Below are 16592 nucleotides of genomic sequence, written 5' to 3' on the forward strand. Positions count from 1 at the left end.
ACACTTGGCCAATAAAGAATTCTGTTCTATTCTATTCTATTCTATTCTATTCTATTCTATTCTATTCTATTCTATTCTATTCCACTCTACTTTTCTCTACTCTACTCTACTCTACTCTAGTCTAAGAGCTATTGCTATCACTTCCCATTAACTTTGCTTATCTGAAGGTGGAAAAAGTTGATCTCATAACCCTGGGACACTGCAACTGTCATAAATATGAGTTATTTGCTAAGTGTCTGAATTTTGATTGTATGGCCATGGGGATGCTGCAACTGTCATAAATGTGAAAAATGGTCATAAATCACTTTTTTCAGTGCTGTTATAACTTCAAACAGTTATTAAATGAGCAGTTGTAAATTGAACCTGTTACATGCCTTTATTTTTTTGCATTTACAGCATTGTTGTGCCAGAACTCACCAACGCCAATGCAGTTGCTTTTCAAGTTAGCTTTCTTCCTTAGGAAGTCAAACTTCTGGTAATGTTTACTGAGTTCATTGTTTTAGCTTCTTTTCCATGCCATTGCGTGGCTATGCCAGGTTCTTAGTTTCATTTTGTTTTGTTTTAACCGCTAGCACAATTTGGCAGCTGGGCATCAAGGCAGAGTTAAAAATAATGATTGTATGATTATTCACAGCTGAACAGTTGTGCAAGTATGCAATCAAAAATAGCTGTACAAAGTAAATGAAGAAAAAGGAGAAGTCACTACTGATTTTCTTCCTGCTAAGCACTTCGCCGCTGCTTAAGGTCAGGAGGAGAGACTGTTGTAAAAGGAGCTTCTCTAGCTGAAAATTACTTCCAAGGGTAATAGTTAACAAGTCTGAAATGCTTATGAAAAAAGTATTATGCTTGTTTAATAACCAACATTCAGCATTATATAGGATTGCATTCTTTCCAGCTGGAGCCACTGGAACATCAGATTAAAAATATTTAGGTTAGAGGAAGGATAGCATTATGGTGAATGAGATTATCAAGTGTGGATAACTTTTTTTGTATGTGATTGGAAGATAAAGCAAGGCACTAGTTCTGCAATGCCTTCAGCTTTCTTATTTTAGCCCAATAGCCTGAACAAAGGTCAAGGATTATTGGAAAAATGATACAAAACTTCATGAAGATTAGAATATAGATCTTACTTATTTATTTTATATTATTTACACAGCTTGCTGTGAAGATGTCTCTCAGTGTTTTATATTTATCTAGGAACTGAACAAAATAGGAAACCAAATCAAATACTTTATATAAATATACATAATAAATATATAAATATAGTCATCTAGGGTTGCCCCATGGTGAGTTGGGAAGCAAAAAAATTTAACAAACAAATAAACAAAAGAAACATGTAGGTAGTTATTTTCTGTCCATTTCTGTCCATTTTGAAAAAAAAGGTGACTTCCTACAGATCTGCATTTTTATTAATTTTCTCTATTTTTTAAAAAATACGTTTTTGTCCCCACAACATTTCAGTTCTTTGGTCTTTCTGTTCAGCCTTTTTCAGTCCCATACAGATAGTCTTTGCTTGCCAACTGCCTCATCTGATGGTATCTGGCTTTGTTGATGCTTTTGGACAGTTTATTTATTTTGAATATGGTATATCATACATGGACTAGCAATATATACCTGGACATACATGGACTATATACATATATACATACATATGCCTAGATTAGTAAAACACTATACAATATAAATGTTAAAAAGATCTGTGTTCAAATACCAATCTTTAGGTCATCTCAACTACTGAAGGGCAGCATCATTTATATTAAAAAAAAAACAAATACTCGTCCGGTATATGCCCTCAATTTAAAGCCAGTCAAGATGGGACCTAAAGTTTGATGTGGGACCCTGTAGCTGTATTGAGGGGAAGATACAGAGAGCTCTGACAAATGCCATATGAGTTGCAAATTCTATTCAGGATTGTTCATTGCTGGCGTGGTAGTTTAAAGTCTGGCACCTTTTTTGTGGGGTCAATTATATGTCTTCCTGTGTCTTGGTGTTCAGTGATCCATTTGGCTTTTCCATTGGGAATCGATGTTTAAGCTGTTGGGCAAATGTTCCTGGATTTGAGTCTTCCAGTTGATAAGCGAGGAAGGTCAGCGTGCAGTGCTAGCAGTGAACTGTTCATAATTTTCTTGTATTCAGTTGCTAGTGCGTCTTGCCTTCGTAAAACTGACAGTGCTATATGGCTCAGAACAAGAAGCCAGCAAGTCAGAGTGGGTTTAATACACCCGCTTATAATCCTTATGGTATCACTGAGTCTGGCATCTAACTTACTACTGTAGTGTGGCAGCTGTTAAGCCATAGAGGCACAGTATTCTGCTGTGGAGTAGACCAACCCTAGGGCTAATGATCTGAAGGTGGACAGTATGAGTTTAAAAGTAGGATACAAACTACGATCATCAGGACTGGGTGAGAAGGTATTGGCACTGAAGCTTAAGAGCCACAAATGGTATTTATCCATTCAAAAACAAAGGTAAAAACATGCAAATCTTCACATTGGTGTGAATGTGTATTAATGAGAAGATTTGTCAATGTGTCCTGGGCTGCCATATTCTCTTGAGCCCACATTGATGATCACGATATGAAGAATGACAGCCATTCTGAAGATCTCCCGATGACCATGTAGCCTCAAAGGTTCCTTTTTTTCCCTTTTTGTCTTAAAAGATTGACTAGAGACACAAACAACAAAATGTAATTCATACATTTGGCACAGCATATAATTTAGTCCTGTCTATATCTGTAATTAAAATGTTACTTTTAGCGAATGTAAGCTGAGATTTTCTTCCTTTTACAATAATGTTATTATGTAGCATGTCATTCTACACTTTCCTAAAACCTCATATATTGCAGTAAAAACACAGCTGTGGGAAGGAAATACAGAAACCAGAACACCCATGATAGCAACTTCTTGGCTGTTTCACTCTGGATCGAGTGGAAGAAAAAAGTTTGTTGCAATTGTGTTAATTTGGTGATCAAAGTACAGATCAGCTGTCATGATCTGTTTTTCTAAAGTTGTGGGGTATTATTTAAAAACTATTAACAAGAAGCAGTAAAGTGAAGTTATACATCGACACATTGGCCAAGGTAATAATAAATACGTGTTTATCAATGGAAAATAATATTTATTTGGAAAATTAAATAGCAAATTAGTTTCTAGTAAAATTTCAGTAGACATTTGCTAACCTAAAAGAATGATGTTGAATAAAACTAATTATTATTTCTTATACAGTACTGTAAATTTTCACTGTTTAAAAATAGAAAATTAAAATACTTTATTTAAAAATAAAAAAGGAGAACTGGAACTCTAGATGCATTGGGAAAAATGAATCTGAGTCAAGAATTCCCATGAAGTAGGAATGGGAAAATAGAAACTAAAAGTCTGCCCAAATGTGTTGATCTATTTATTAAAACAAATCAAGATGACCACTGGCAAGATTGCTTAACCAAAAATTCTAGAACTTAAACCACTCTGCTTATAATTACTAACAACATGTCACAAAGGTAAGACATACTTACCTTAGCTTAACCAGGCTACTTTTAATGATTCCAAGGCTAAACTAGATATTGTGTGTACCAGAAAGCAAACAGCCATGAAATTAAGATGATTTCCCTAAAGAAAGTTTATTATAAATCTAAACAAAAGTCCTTTGCATTGGCAGGCTTCCCCACTTTGTCAACCAAGAATTGTCAACTCAGCTAAAACCAGAGGTTTCAGCAGGTTTTGACCAGTTCTGGAGAACTGGTAGCAGAAATTCTAAGTAGTTCACAAAATCGGCAAATCCCACCTCTGACTGGAAATTTTACAGTATCCTTCCCCTGCTCACCCACACAACTGGTAGTAAAAAAAAATGAATCCCACCACTGGCTAAAAGCAATCCTTGATAGCCACTCCACCATTCCCCTGGATCCCCAATTAAACTATATCTATGTACCTGATTATATATCTGGTGATGTCCCTGGCCAAAAATGGTAGGGTCAAGATTAAAAAATTATATCCATAGAACTAATAACTGATTAAATGCAACTATTCTCTGTTATACAAACTACTCTGACAGACAAAGAGACATAGAGATATATACACCCCCACCTTTCCTTCTAGCCGAAATGGGGGCGGGGAGGAGGAAATTTTTAAAAAGGCAAGAAGAGGATACAAGGAGAAGAAATGAGGAAGGAAGAAAACTGGATAGAGTTTTGATGAGGGATGTGATGAATATGAAAGAAAAGAAAACCTTATGTAGGTTCCACTTAAACAACAGCTAATCTTCACACTAGTCTTCAAAGATATCCACATTCTGCAGCAATTATGCTTACAGACTTTGCTACAGTTTGTTCATTCCTGTTTCTACTAAGAGTTTCTGCTCTTACTACCCTCTTCCCCTGAAAATACAACCTACCCTGAAAGTAAGTCCTAGCTTGATTTTTACGGGTGTGCCCAATATATCCCAAAATAAGCCTTAAATAAGATCCCGCCCACTCCAGAGTGGAGGGGTAAAAATTAAGCTAGGGTGTGGATAGGGGAGTGGAGCTGCCCTACTACTTACCTTTGGATAGTTGTAGCCAGGTCTCACACACCCCGACACCTGCCTTGCCAGACTATTTCTTCTGCAGCCTGGATCGATCCGGAGCTCTGTTATTGGCTGCAGAGGCCTTCAAAATTAAGGTAGCTGCAGAAGAAGTTCCTGAAGGCCTCTGACAGCGAAAAGGCCAGGAGCTGAAGGCCTCTGACAGCGAAAAGGCCAGGAGCGACACGCACAAGTGAGGTTAGTCAGTGGATGACATCCCGCCAAAATAAGACCTGGTGTCTTTTTTGGTGGCAAAAAAAATATAAGACAGGGTTTTGTTTTCAGGAAAACACGGTAGTGATGTTGGACTATCCTCATTCACAGGTCATTACTTGAAAGAAGTGTCTTTCTATTGGTAGGATATATACATTTGCTTATCATTAATTGGCCCAGAGATTGCCCTTCATTGCATCACTCACCAAGTTTGAACCTGTTATGTCCTGAGAACTCTAGGAGTTCTCACTCAGGTCCACTCACTTTGTGTGGGCGTTCTTCCCCCTTTCCTCATTAGTTGGTTCTCCCCAGCAGCCAGCTATAAAAGCAGGCTGCGGGGTCCAACCAGTTGCTGATTGCTGCGAGCCAGTTCCAGGCGTAGCAAGCACGGTCAGCCCTTTATTGTTATAATAAAGTATTGTTGCACTCATGCTCTGGTTCAGCCTCTCATTGCTCAAACTTAACACTGGCGACGAGGATGGGATGGCTACCAGAAGCACCATGCAACCGCTGAGTCACTAGCCGCCGATCTGCAGCCCAGAGAGAGCGATCGGCCGGCGATAGAGAAACGCTGATCCGCAGCCAGAGAGCGGTCAGCAAACAAAAAGAGCAAACAAAAAGAGCAAACAAAAAGCGCTGATCCGCTGACAGAGAAAGCGGCCAGCAAGCGATAAGAAAGCAACGCTGATCCGCAGCCAGAGAGGCGGTCAGAATCGAAAGTTAGAAGCATCTGTAGCCGCTTGTTAGCCCAGCTACAGGGAAAGTGAAGCGCTGCGAGCCGCAGCCGCTCAGTATCAGGCGCGAAATTCAAGCGGTTGTCATTTGAATTTCAAACCTAAAAGGTACAGCACAGCGCTGTAGCCAGTCACTGCGCCACACAGGCGTGAATCCAAACGCCATCAACGGCTAACAGCCAAGCGTGGATAACCCAGAGAGAAAGAGAGGATTGCAAACAGCCTCTCCTGAGCTGAAATCACTTGCCCACCACGGGCACTAAAACATTGTCTGCTGCCCCAGAGAGATTTTTTCCACAGGTTGTTCAACCGGTCCCAGAACCATGAGTTCCAATCCAGTCTTCCCGGCATTCAAACCAGACGAGGAGAAGTGGGAATCGTATAAGAACCGCTTTAATCATTATATCGATGCAGTTGGTCTGGCGGATGCGGGAGAGCATCGGAAAAAATCGTATTTCCTAATCTACTGTGGAGCCACCGTCTACGATACTGCTGCGGCGCTCGTGGCTCCTCGTGAGTTGAAAAACGTTCCGTGGTCTGAGTTACTTGAAATTCTCACTAACCACTATTCCCCCAGGCCCTCACAGATTGCCAGGAGATTCACCTTCCGTATGAGGAAGCAATCGAGCAAGGAGACCATCAATCAATATATGGCCGCTCTCAGAACAGCAGCACTGCATTGTGGGTTTGGAACCTACCTGGAGGACATGCTCCTCGATCAATTAGTCTGCGGGTCAAGGACCTCCACCTGCAAAAGCGCCTTCTCGCAAAAAAAGACCTCAACCTCGCACAAGCAGTCGAGGAGGCCTTGGCAGCTGAGCTGGCAACAAACTCAGCCACCGAAATCCAGGGCCCAAGTGCCAAGCTGACATCACTTCCAGTCCACTCCGAGGAGGTGGTAGCAGAGGAAACCATCAGTGATGAAAACGAAGTCCACCGCCTATTCAACGACAGACGGCCGCAGGTAGGAGCCAAACAAGAAAACATCGGTCCACCCAAGCACATCACCCTGTGCCTAGCCTGTGGGGGACCTCATCAGAGGGCCACCTGCAAGTTTAAAGGAGCCACCTGCAATAACTGCCATAAAAGGGGACACATCGCGAGAGTCTGCCAAGCCCCCAAAGCGCAGCACAAAGACACCCTCCTCGCACTCGGGACCACAGAGGCAAGTATTGAACTGTCGCACGCACCACCTTGCCAAGCACACTTGCCACACTGTTAGTAAAATTTCTCTCTCCGTTTCCCTAGAAGGTAAACCGTGCCGCATGGAGGTTGACACAGGGTCAGCGCTCTCAATTATCTCGTGGAACACCCTTAAGAGGCTCCAACCAAGCCTATCCACTAGCCGGCTCCAGAGATGCCAGTTTGGCCTGAAGGACTACCAGGGGAAGACCATTCCTGTAATCGGCAGAGGCAAGTTTCTTGTCAGTTTTAAAGCTTTTAAAGGTCACCTACCTCTAGTGGTAGTTAACGGCAATCTACCCACTTTATTGGGGCTCGATTGGTTTCCCCATCTCGGCCTAGGGCTAACAGGAGTCCATGCTGTCTCAACCTCAGACACCGACTCCTTATTCGCTGATTACTCAGATGTATTCAGCGAAGAGCTGGGGTGTTATAACGGTACCCCATCTCATTCTCAGTTGACCCCCAAGCAGTCCCAATCAGGCTAAAACCGCGTAGGGTCCCATTTGCTATTCGGCCAAAACTAGATGCGGAATTGGATAAACTATTAAAACAAGGGGTCATTGAGCCAACAGATTTCGCCAAGTGGGAGACGCCCATTGTCACACCCTCAAAAAGACGGTAGCCTGAGAATTTGCTCGGACTACAAGGCGACAATCAATAAATTTCTACAAGTTAGCGCTTATCCTGTGCCCGTCATCCAGCACTTATTACACACATTCGAACCAGGCAGCATTTTTGCTAAATTGGACATGTCTCAAGCATATCAGCAGTTCCCTGTAGATAACCAAACAGCGGAACTCCAGACAATTGTCACTCACAGGGGTGCCTTCCGATGCAAGCCTCTCCAATTTGGCGTAAGTGTTGCCCCTGGTATTTTTCAATCCCTCATGGAGCGGATTTTGCAGGGCCTCCCTGGTGTAGTACCCTACTTCGACGACATCTTAGTCTCGGCCAGGGACAGACCCCAACTCTTCCAAAGAGTTCGAGCTGTGTTAGAGAGGTTCAGACAGCATGGCCTCAAGTTGAAAAAAAGAAAAATGTGCCATTGCCACTAGACAGGTGGACTTTCTGGGTTATAAAATTGACGCCTCTGGCATTCACCCCCTGGAGTCCAAGGTTAAGGCAATCCACGAGGCACCCACTCCAACCTCCAAAACTGAACTACAGGCGTTCTTGGGGCTATTGAACTTTTACGCATCCTTTTTGCCCCATAAAGCATCAGTAGCTGAACCCCTACACAGATTACTGGATAAAAAGTCACCATGGCACTGGGGGCACAAAGAAGACCATGCCTTTCACGCCGTCAAATCACTACTCACGTCAGAGGCGGTACTTATTCAATTCGACCCTAACCTCCCTTTAGTACTGGCAGCAGACGCCTCCCTTTTGGAATTGGGGCGGTACTAAGTCACAGGCTTCCCAATGGCGCCGAGGCTCCCATCGCCTTTTTCTCAAGGACGCTCTCTGCTACGGAGCGCAATTACAGCCAGATCGATAAGGAAGCCCTAGCGGCTGTTGCAGCCGTGAAAAAATTTCACGAATTCCTTTTTGGCCATTTTTTCGAGCTGGTCACGGACCACAAACCCCTCCTGGGCCTACTAGCCAGGGACAAGCAGACCCCTCAAGTCCTCTCCCCTAGGATGACAAGGTGGACTCTCTTCCTAGCAGCCTACTCCTACAGACTTATACACCGCCCGGGTAAAACACTGTCCCACGCTGACGCACTCAGTCGCTGCCCCTTGCCTGCCCCGGCTGAAGACCCTGCTCCTGTCCACGCTATTTTCGAGATCACCCAGTTGGACCTACCCATCACTGCCCTGGACATTGCTGCTAAAACCAAGGCAGACCAAACACTCGCCCAGGTGCTCGACTGGGTGAGGAGGGGGTGGCCGGGTGGCAATGTTGATAACAAATTCACACCTTTTAAGACTCGCATGCAGGAGTTGTCAAGTCTGCAGGGCTGTCTACTATGGGGCACTCGAGTGGTCATCCCGGCCTCACTGCGTACCCGAGTTCTGGAAGCATTGCACGAGGGACATCCTGGCATCGTGAGAATGAAGGCGTTAGCACGCAGCTACGTGTGGTGGCCGGGTCTAGACGAGGACATTGTCAATTGGGTAAGTTCCTGCAGCATTTGCCAGGAATCCCGTCCTGCTCCCCCCATTGCCACCCCTACTAGATGGGAAAGCGCCAGCGCTCCTTGGTCCAGAATTCACATCGACCTGGCCGGCCCTCTGCATGGGAAGATGTTCCTAGTGGTCGTGGACGCCTATTCCAAATGGATTGACGTAGCACAGCTATCCACGACCACCACACTAGCAATCACCAACGTGTTAACACGCCTGTTCGTAACGCACGGGCTACCCGACTCCATTGTCTCCGATAATGGCCCACAGTTCGCATCGACTGAGTTCAGCCGTTTTGCTGCCAACCTGGGTATCCGCCACATTTTCACAGCCCCATTTCATCCTGCCAGTAATGGATTGGCTGAAAGGGCCGTCAGGACCACTAAAGAAGCCCTGGCAAGGTTCAACAAGGATGACTGGCACCACAAACTCTCGCGGTTCCTGATGAGCCAGCACTCAACTCCTTGTTCAGTCACCAATAAGTCCCCAGCTGAGCTCCTGATGGGCAGGCGTCTGAGGACTGTATTGGACAGACTACACCCACAGTACTGCCCTGACTCTCCCCTTGCTTCCACATCGGGGGTTAGACATTTTATCTTACAGGAGCCAGTTTTCGCGAGGAACTTCGCTGGAGACCCCCTGTGGATCCCGGGCGAGATCGTAGCCATCACCGGGCCGCGGTCGTATCGGGTCAGACTGGAGGATGGCCGCGTCTGGAGAAGGCACATAGACCAACTGCGTAGACGCCTCAGCACCATCACCAGCAGGGACCCAGAGGCACAAGACGAGGGGAGGCTTCATCCTCAGCCTCACATCCACATCACGCCCGGCGATCAGTTCACACCTACAGCCGGTTCCGAAAGCCCGAACACAGACAGCGGCGCCCAGACAGTTGACCAGCCCGATCCAGTCCACAGGAGCACACCCCCAGTGATCAACCCTACGAGCCCCGGGCAGGCCCAAACCGAGGGGCACACTGGTGACACTTTGCCGACTCTGCCTTCCCAGGCAGACCCCGGACGGACAGACGATGTTCCAGAGCTACGCCGTTCCGGGCGCCAACATAAACCTCCTGCCTACCTCAAAGACTATGCATGTTCGCATCTGGGGGGAAGGGGTGTTATGTCCTGAGAACTCTAGGAGTTCTCACTCAGGTCCACTCACTTTGTGTGGGCGTTCTTCCCCCTTTCCTCATTGGTTGGTTCTCCCCAGCAGCCAGCTATAAAAGCAGGCTGCGGGGTCCAACCAGTTGCTGATTGCTGCGAGCCAGTTCCAGGCGTGGCAAGCACGGTCAGCCCTTTATTGTTATAATAAAGTATTGTTGCACTCATGCTCTGGTTCAGCCTCTCATTGCTCAAACTTAACAGAACCAAACTTAGCACACAGACAACCTACAAAGCTAGCTTTGACATCAGACAGCAACCAATCAGGATACTCTTCCTGTACCCCAGTAAGTTCAAAGTCAGAAAGGGTATAAAACCCAGGGACTCAACATCTCTTTCCTTTTCACTCAGGAGCTCCAAGGCATTTGATCCTGTCCACCATTAAACCATCTTTCCAAACAGCCTCCATGTTTCCAGTGTCTTTCCCCCGCACTTGGAACTGAACCCAGATGGACATTTCTTCCAAGATTATCAGGGAAAATGAAAATTTTGGGGAAGGAAGGCATCACATTGAAGGTAAGCGATATGTTCTTGTGGGATGGACCCACTCCTTTTGTAATGGATTCATTTTCCTTTGTACTATGCATCCTTTGAGAGAGAGGTTTTCTCTCTGTGGATGATTTGATCATTAGAAACAGATGTGTTTCTGATGGATATGTAAATGATGCAAAGGTTGCACACATCATGTTCCATCTAAGTACAGTAGCAGATGGTGTTGGCCATCTGGACAGGTAGAACAGAGGGGTCTTAATACATGGATGAGACTGTCGTATCAGATAGATATATCTAGACGTTTTAGGGTACTGGACAACATTTTTGTATAGCTGCTTATAAAAGTGAGGTGGGCTCCACTTGAACTGTAGTGGAACCAGACTGCTAGTGCATAAAATCAAAAAGCAGCAAAATAGTTTTTAAACTGATCCTGGGGAAAACCCACAGGTTCTAAACAGCACATGGTTCTGAAGACTGCAGACTTTTCAGGAAATAGTATAACGTGTGTAACCAATGTTGGAAAAAGAGGTGGTAATATCAATCGGAAGATAAGACCATAAAAAAGGCCCAAGCCAGCAATTTAAAAAGGGCCTGTCCATCCATCCATCCATCCATCCATCCATCCATTCATCTATCTATCTCTCTTTCTATCTATCTATCTGTCAGGAAATCTCTATGTCAAGATGGAAAAATTATAGTACTTGTCAATAAGAAGATATAATGAGTCTAGTGAAAGCCTGGTGAAACAAATCAGAGGAATATGCTAATTCCTAGATACAAACTTCATAGAAAAACTAGGAAAGGGTGCACTGATGGAGGAGTTTCTCTTTTATTGATGGGCTGGGGGAGGTCAGATTCTAACATGTCAGAAGACTAGGCTTCTACACAGAACCACTACAACTAGCAATATCTTGCGATGGATGTAAATTAGCTCTAAGAAAGCACTATTGCCCATTGATATATTAGGACAAGCTTGTGATGTTGAAAGAATTTAGGGAAGCATGACAAGGAGAAGTCTTGTGATTATATAGGTCTTTTATCTTCTCATAGACTAGGTGCAATTATGTTCATGCCAAGACAAAGAAACTAAAATTGAAGATAACCTGTTGTGCCTAACATTTGGTCCTGGAACCAATCAGAGGGAATGGAAGGCTTAAACTTAAGTAACAGTCATAATTTGGTGCAAGATGTACCCGTAACTGTTGTTAAACAGTGACATTTAACAAACCTAGAAAGGGAAAACTTCTAGCAGAATCCAACCAATCACATTTAATTCCCAAAGAGACATTGTTTTAAAAAGCAGACTAGCGAGAAAGAGACAGAAGAAAGTAGCCGTTTTTCATAGGGATTGCCTGGAGGTGATTTAAAATCACAATAATTGTGTTGGATTATAAAATGGAAGGGGAGAGGGTTACAGAAATGATGGTTGTTTGGGTGAAAAATTTTGGCTACACAATAGAATTGGAGAAATGGGAAAAAAGGTGGGGAAAGATTATAAATTGACAATGTCGGCATCATATAGAGAAAATTTGTACAAAATGTTCTACAGGTGGCACTTACCACCTGCTAGATTAGCAAAAAAACATGCCCAAACAGATCATCCGAATGTTGGAAATGCAAACAAAAGCAAGGAACATATTACCATGTGTGGTAGACATGTCCTGTAGGGAGAAAATATTGGATAAGGACAAAAAAATGGATAGAAGAAATAATTAAAGAGCAAATTGAATTAAGACCAGAGACTTTTCTATAAGGTGTAATAACAGGAAAATATGATAAGAAAGCAGTGTATTTAATGCTACATTTATTAACAGCAGCAAGAATAACATGCACAGAATAGGAAAAATGATAGTATGCCACCTATTCTGACCCAAACCTTGTTCCAAGGAAATAAACATGAAACAGAGGTAACAGCAAAATCTGTTAAAGATTCTTTACGAATTTGGTTCCTTCATGGTTAAAAGGCTATTAAAACTAATTGTCTCTGATAAGAACGAGCCTTGCCAAGGTTGTGCAAGGCTGCCAAGAACACTAGATAAAGTTGCTAAGAAATATTTCAAACACAAAGCGTCTCCAAACACCAACCAAGATAATCCGAACGTCCACAAGGCTTGACTAAAAAACTTATTTGCTTCCTGCAAAGAACTCTGGTTTCTCAGCTGGCTTTTATCTCTTAAGGGAGGGGCCATTACCTTGCAGCCTTACTCCAGAGTAACCCATGCTGCTGCAGCTGCTATTTCCTGTGGGCAGCCCTGCACGCACACTCACTGGGCACAGGCTCCTTGGGGACCTCTTCATCACTGCTGCCAGCCCCCACAATCTCCGAAGGCAGCATTCCACTCCCTGATGGTCCTGGCCCCGTCCCTGAATCACACGCAGGCCCCTCATCTGAGTCCTTACTCACTGAGACCTCAGCCATCCGCACCTGCTGCTGGTGAACCACAACAACACCAGAGGAAAATATGATAAGAAAAATACTAGAATGTACCAAGATGGATAAGTTGACCATGGAGATAAAGGAAAGAGAGAAAATGGATTATTATTTGATGTGGAGTGTACTGTATGATTAGCTAAATAATAGATATAAGGTTAAATAGAGAAGAAGACAATAAGGTAATAAGGTAAAAGATATAGTGGATAAAAACAGATTGAGCAACATAGACAAGTGTATAGATAGTTAAGATTTATGTAAAAGTATGTATACTGTCACGAAATGAATGGAAATGATGTTATGTATAAGAAAAATTGTTTAATAAAAATTATTTTTAAAAAAATCACAGTAATTGTGATTTTAGAATTTAGAATCTATATACTGCTAAAACTCCTGTCTGTGACTTTTAACTGAGCAAAATTGTGCCTCATAGGACAACACCTTCCCAACCACGGTTTTCTCAAATGGACTAACTTATATAGTCTCATAGGAAGGATATTTTGAAAAGTTCTTGCCACTTCAGTGCTGCTGTGGGGTTGCCATCAGTGCCTTCAACGTGCTGCGGCAGTCATGCGATCCTCATTTACAAGTTTCCCTGACGCTTTTCCACAAGTTAATAAAGAAACTTGGGAAGCTTGGAGGGAAAACTGTCTGTGAGGTGTTCTCATGACCGCAGCTGATGGTGGGAGCCCGGCAGTGGGTTTGGACCAGCAATCTCTGTTTAGCTAAGGAAATATATCGGGAAGGATGACCCAGAAGGTCACAAGTTGTCTAGTGTTTTCCAAATCCAGGAAGACACCCAGCATGGTTTTTCTAGCCGGGTCCAGGAAGCTGTCAACATTAAGAAGGCTTCCTTCAGGAAATGGAAAACCTGTCCTAACAAAAAAAAAAAGGGACAAAAAAGGATCATAAGGTGGCAAAATCAGGAAAATGGTAATAAATAATTGTTTTAAATAATGTGGAAGCCATATGGTAAAATATAAAAAAGGCAACGCACAGTTATTTAAATACTTTTGAAGCAGAACATTCTCACTTGGGCCATTAAACAGCGAAGGAAGGAAAGGCATGTTCCACTAAGATAGGGAGATTGTGGGAAAATAGAAGGAATATTTTGTGTCCGTCATTAGAACCAAAACATATTTGTTTTTACAGTGGAGGCCTAAGCTTTTATTACCTTTCTTAAGAAGGAATTTGGAACATCTGAAGTAAATTGAGACAATGAGAATATATTCTAAGACATTTTGAGACTACACTGTGACAAATTTCTGAGACCTGATGACATTAACCCAAGAGCTCTTAACTCAAATAAAATGTTACTGAGCTCCTAGGAAAATGTGTAACTTGTCATTTCCACATGACTAGAAGACTAGAAGATACCAAGTATACCTATTTTTTTGTAGTAACCCTGGAGCTGTTTGGGAAATAGGGCAGATCAGCTTAACTCACTTAACAATGAATTTTGCGCTCAATTGTGGTCTTAAGTTGAGGACTACCTGTATAGCTTTAAAAAATGCAGAAGAGGGTAATCATAACAGTGTAATAGGAGGTTCAAATACTTTCTATAAGAGAAAGAGAATGTGTGGGACATTTTAGCTTGGTAAAAGGGGCTAAAGGAGGAGATGATTGAAATATATAAAATCATGCATGATATGGAATAAGTGGATAGTAAGAGATTTTCCACCTCTCAAAATATTAGGGCCAAGCATTAATTATATTAGAATTTCAATTGGATTTTAATTGGATTGAAAAGAGATTGAAAACAGAGAAAAGAAGCACTTTTGTACTTTTGTTTAAGAACTTCCATAGATATGAAATAGAGGTGTCTGCAAAGAAGATCTATTCACATTCTTTTCTGGAGAAGGGGCAGAAGGAAAGCCAAAAACAAAGAAAAGTCCTAAAATCTCACCAAAAAAGATTTATAGCAAGACCAAAAACTTTTCCTCCAGTCTATTGTCCCGGAATCATGGGTTTGCTTTTTAATCTAGAGAATGTCAGTATTATTGTATGTTTCAGAAAAAAAAAATCTGAATAAATAACTGAAGGAGGTCTACTAATTAAAATTTGGCAATAGATAAGGATGAAGGTGCAAATGAAATCTGAGTTTGGAAAAAAGCAGTGGGAAGTCCTGTCTCCTCCTGTGCATGTTTTCAGAGTCAGTAAAGCATATTTTAAAATAAAAAAATAATGATTAAAGTTGGTTTGAGTTGACTTGTAACATATTCAGAGAATAAACGATTGAGCATGCACCATTGCTTCCATCCGTGTGTCATTTCTTAGCAGGACTAATACCAAGCCTCGAAGCTTTTTTTTTTTTTTAAATATATAAATAGGATGACAGCTCAAAACAGTTGGGGGTGTTTTGATTGCCAATTTAACTTGTGTTTAAATTGGTGGTTATTTAAGTGTTACTAAAACATTTAGGACCCTATTCACCAAACCATCAGTTCTTCTTTGCATTTTAACAGTTTGGTGTGTCATCTCCTGTTTGTTTTTCTGATGCCATATTATTTGCAAGTGTCTTTAACAGGATGTCAACTAATTTTAATTAAAACTTACTCAGGAATATTAAAACATAGTAAGATTCATGGGAGTGTGTATTGGAATAGTAGATAGATAGATAGGTAGGTAGGTAGATATAGATCTATAATATCTATCTATCTATCTATCTATCTATCCCAATTATGTAAATTTTTAAAAGGCTCAGATTAGACACTGTAGTGTTCCTAGGATTAGAATTGGATTCTTAATGCCTTCTTCCCTCTTCCTCTTCCTCCCTCAGGAGATTTTCCAGTTGAGGAATAGAACAGAACAGAATAGAATAACAGAGCTGGAAGGGATCTTGGAGGTCTTCTAGTCCAACCCCCTGCTCAGCCAGGAAACCCTATACCATTTTAGACCTATGGCTGTCCAATCTCTTCTTGAAAACTTTCAGTGTTGGAGCACCCACAATTCAGGAGGCAAGTTGTTACACTGATTAATTGTGCTAACTGTCAGGAAATTTTTCCTTAGTTCTAGGTTATGTTATTAGAGGAGTCAAAGGGAAAATATCTATTTTCAAAATTAACACAATTTAACATATTAGTAATATAATAATATTAATATAATTTAATTAATGAATATAATTCTATTAATATAATATAAAAGAGTATTTGACACATTGTTTTAGTAAAAAAAATTCAATCTGTTTTATTTTAGTGAAATATTTTTGGTGATAAAAATATTGATTTATAAGCGCATCTGGCTTTAACATAGCTTCAATTTAATATTGATTTATAAGCGCATCTGGCTTTAACATAGCTTCAATTTTAATCTATAGTTTAATTTAGTTTTCTATAATAAATGGAATCATGTGTCCAAACTGTGCCACTTGATAATATAATTAACAAACTGGGCATATACCAGACTCCCTATTTCTCAGGCCTAAATAAAATTCTTTTATTTAATCTCAGTTTAATTTTTTTTTTTTTTTTGCCAATATCTAAAAGCATATTTTGAGTTACCACTGTGAACATTGAAATGAAAAATTAAGCCTGCAAGAATTTCACTTTTACCTCAGCAATTTGTCCTAAAATATTGAAATGTTTTTAAGCCTATTTTTTCCATATTTTTGTTTAATTCCTTTATATTGGCGCATAATTATTAGCATATTTTTTTAAAAAATATTTGTAATAATTGCATAAATTTTGTAAATA

General features: G+C 41.7%; 1 long non-coding RNA gene across 1 annotated transcript in view; it reads left to right on the forward strand.

Moving 5' to 3' along the window:
* The window catches only part of LOC148127281 (uncharacterized), a 28010-nt gene extending 11700 nt beyond the window's left edge, over window positions 1–16310 (forward strand). The window contains exons 3-4 of the long non-coding RNA XR_015741483.1: window positions 10329–10493; window positions 15680–16310. This is a non-coding gene — a long non-coding RNA (uncharacterized LOC148127281). The remainder of the gene's footprint in view (window positions 1–10328; window positions 10494–15679) is intronic.
* Window positions 16311–16592: the final 282 nt, after the last annotated feature.

The sequence above is a fragment of the Pseudonaja textilis genome, chromosome 2, assembly GCF_049901715.1.
Source record: "Pseudonaja textilis isolate UNSWEBS1 chromosome 2, rPseTex1.2, whole genome shotgun sequence".
NCBI lineage: Eukaryota > Metazoa > Chordata > Lepidosauria > Squamata > Elapidae > Pseudonaja > Pseudonaja textilis.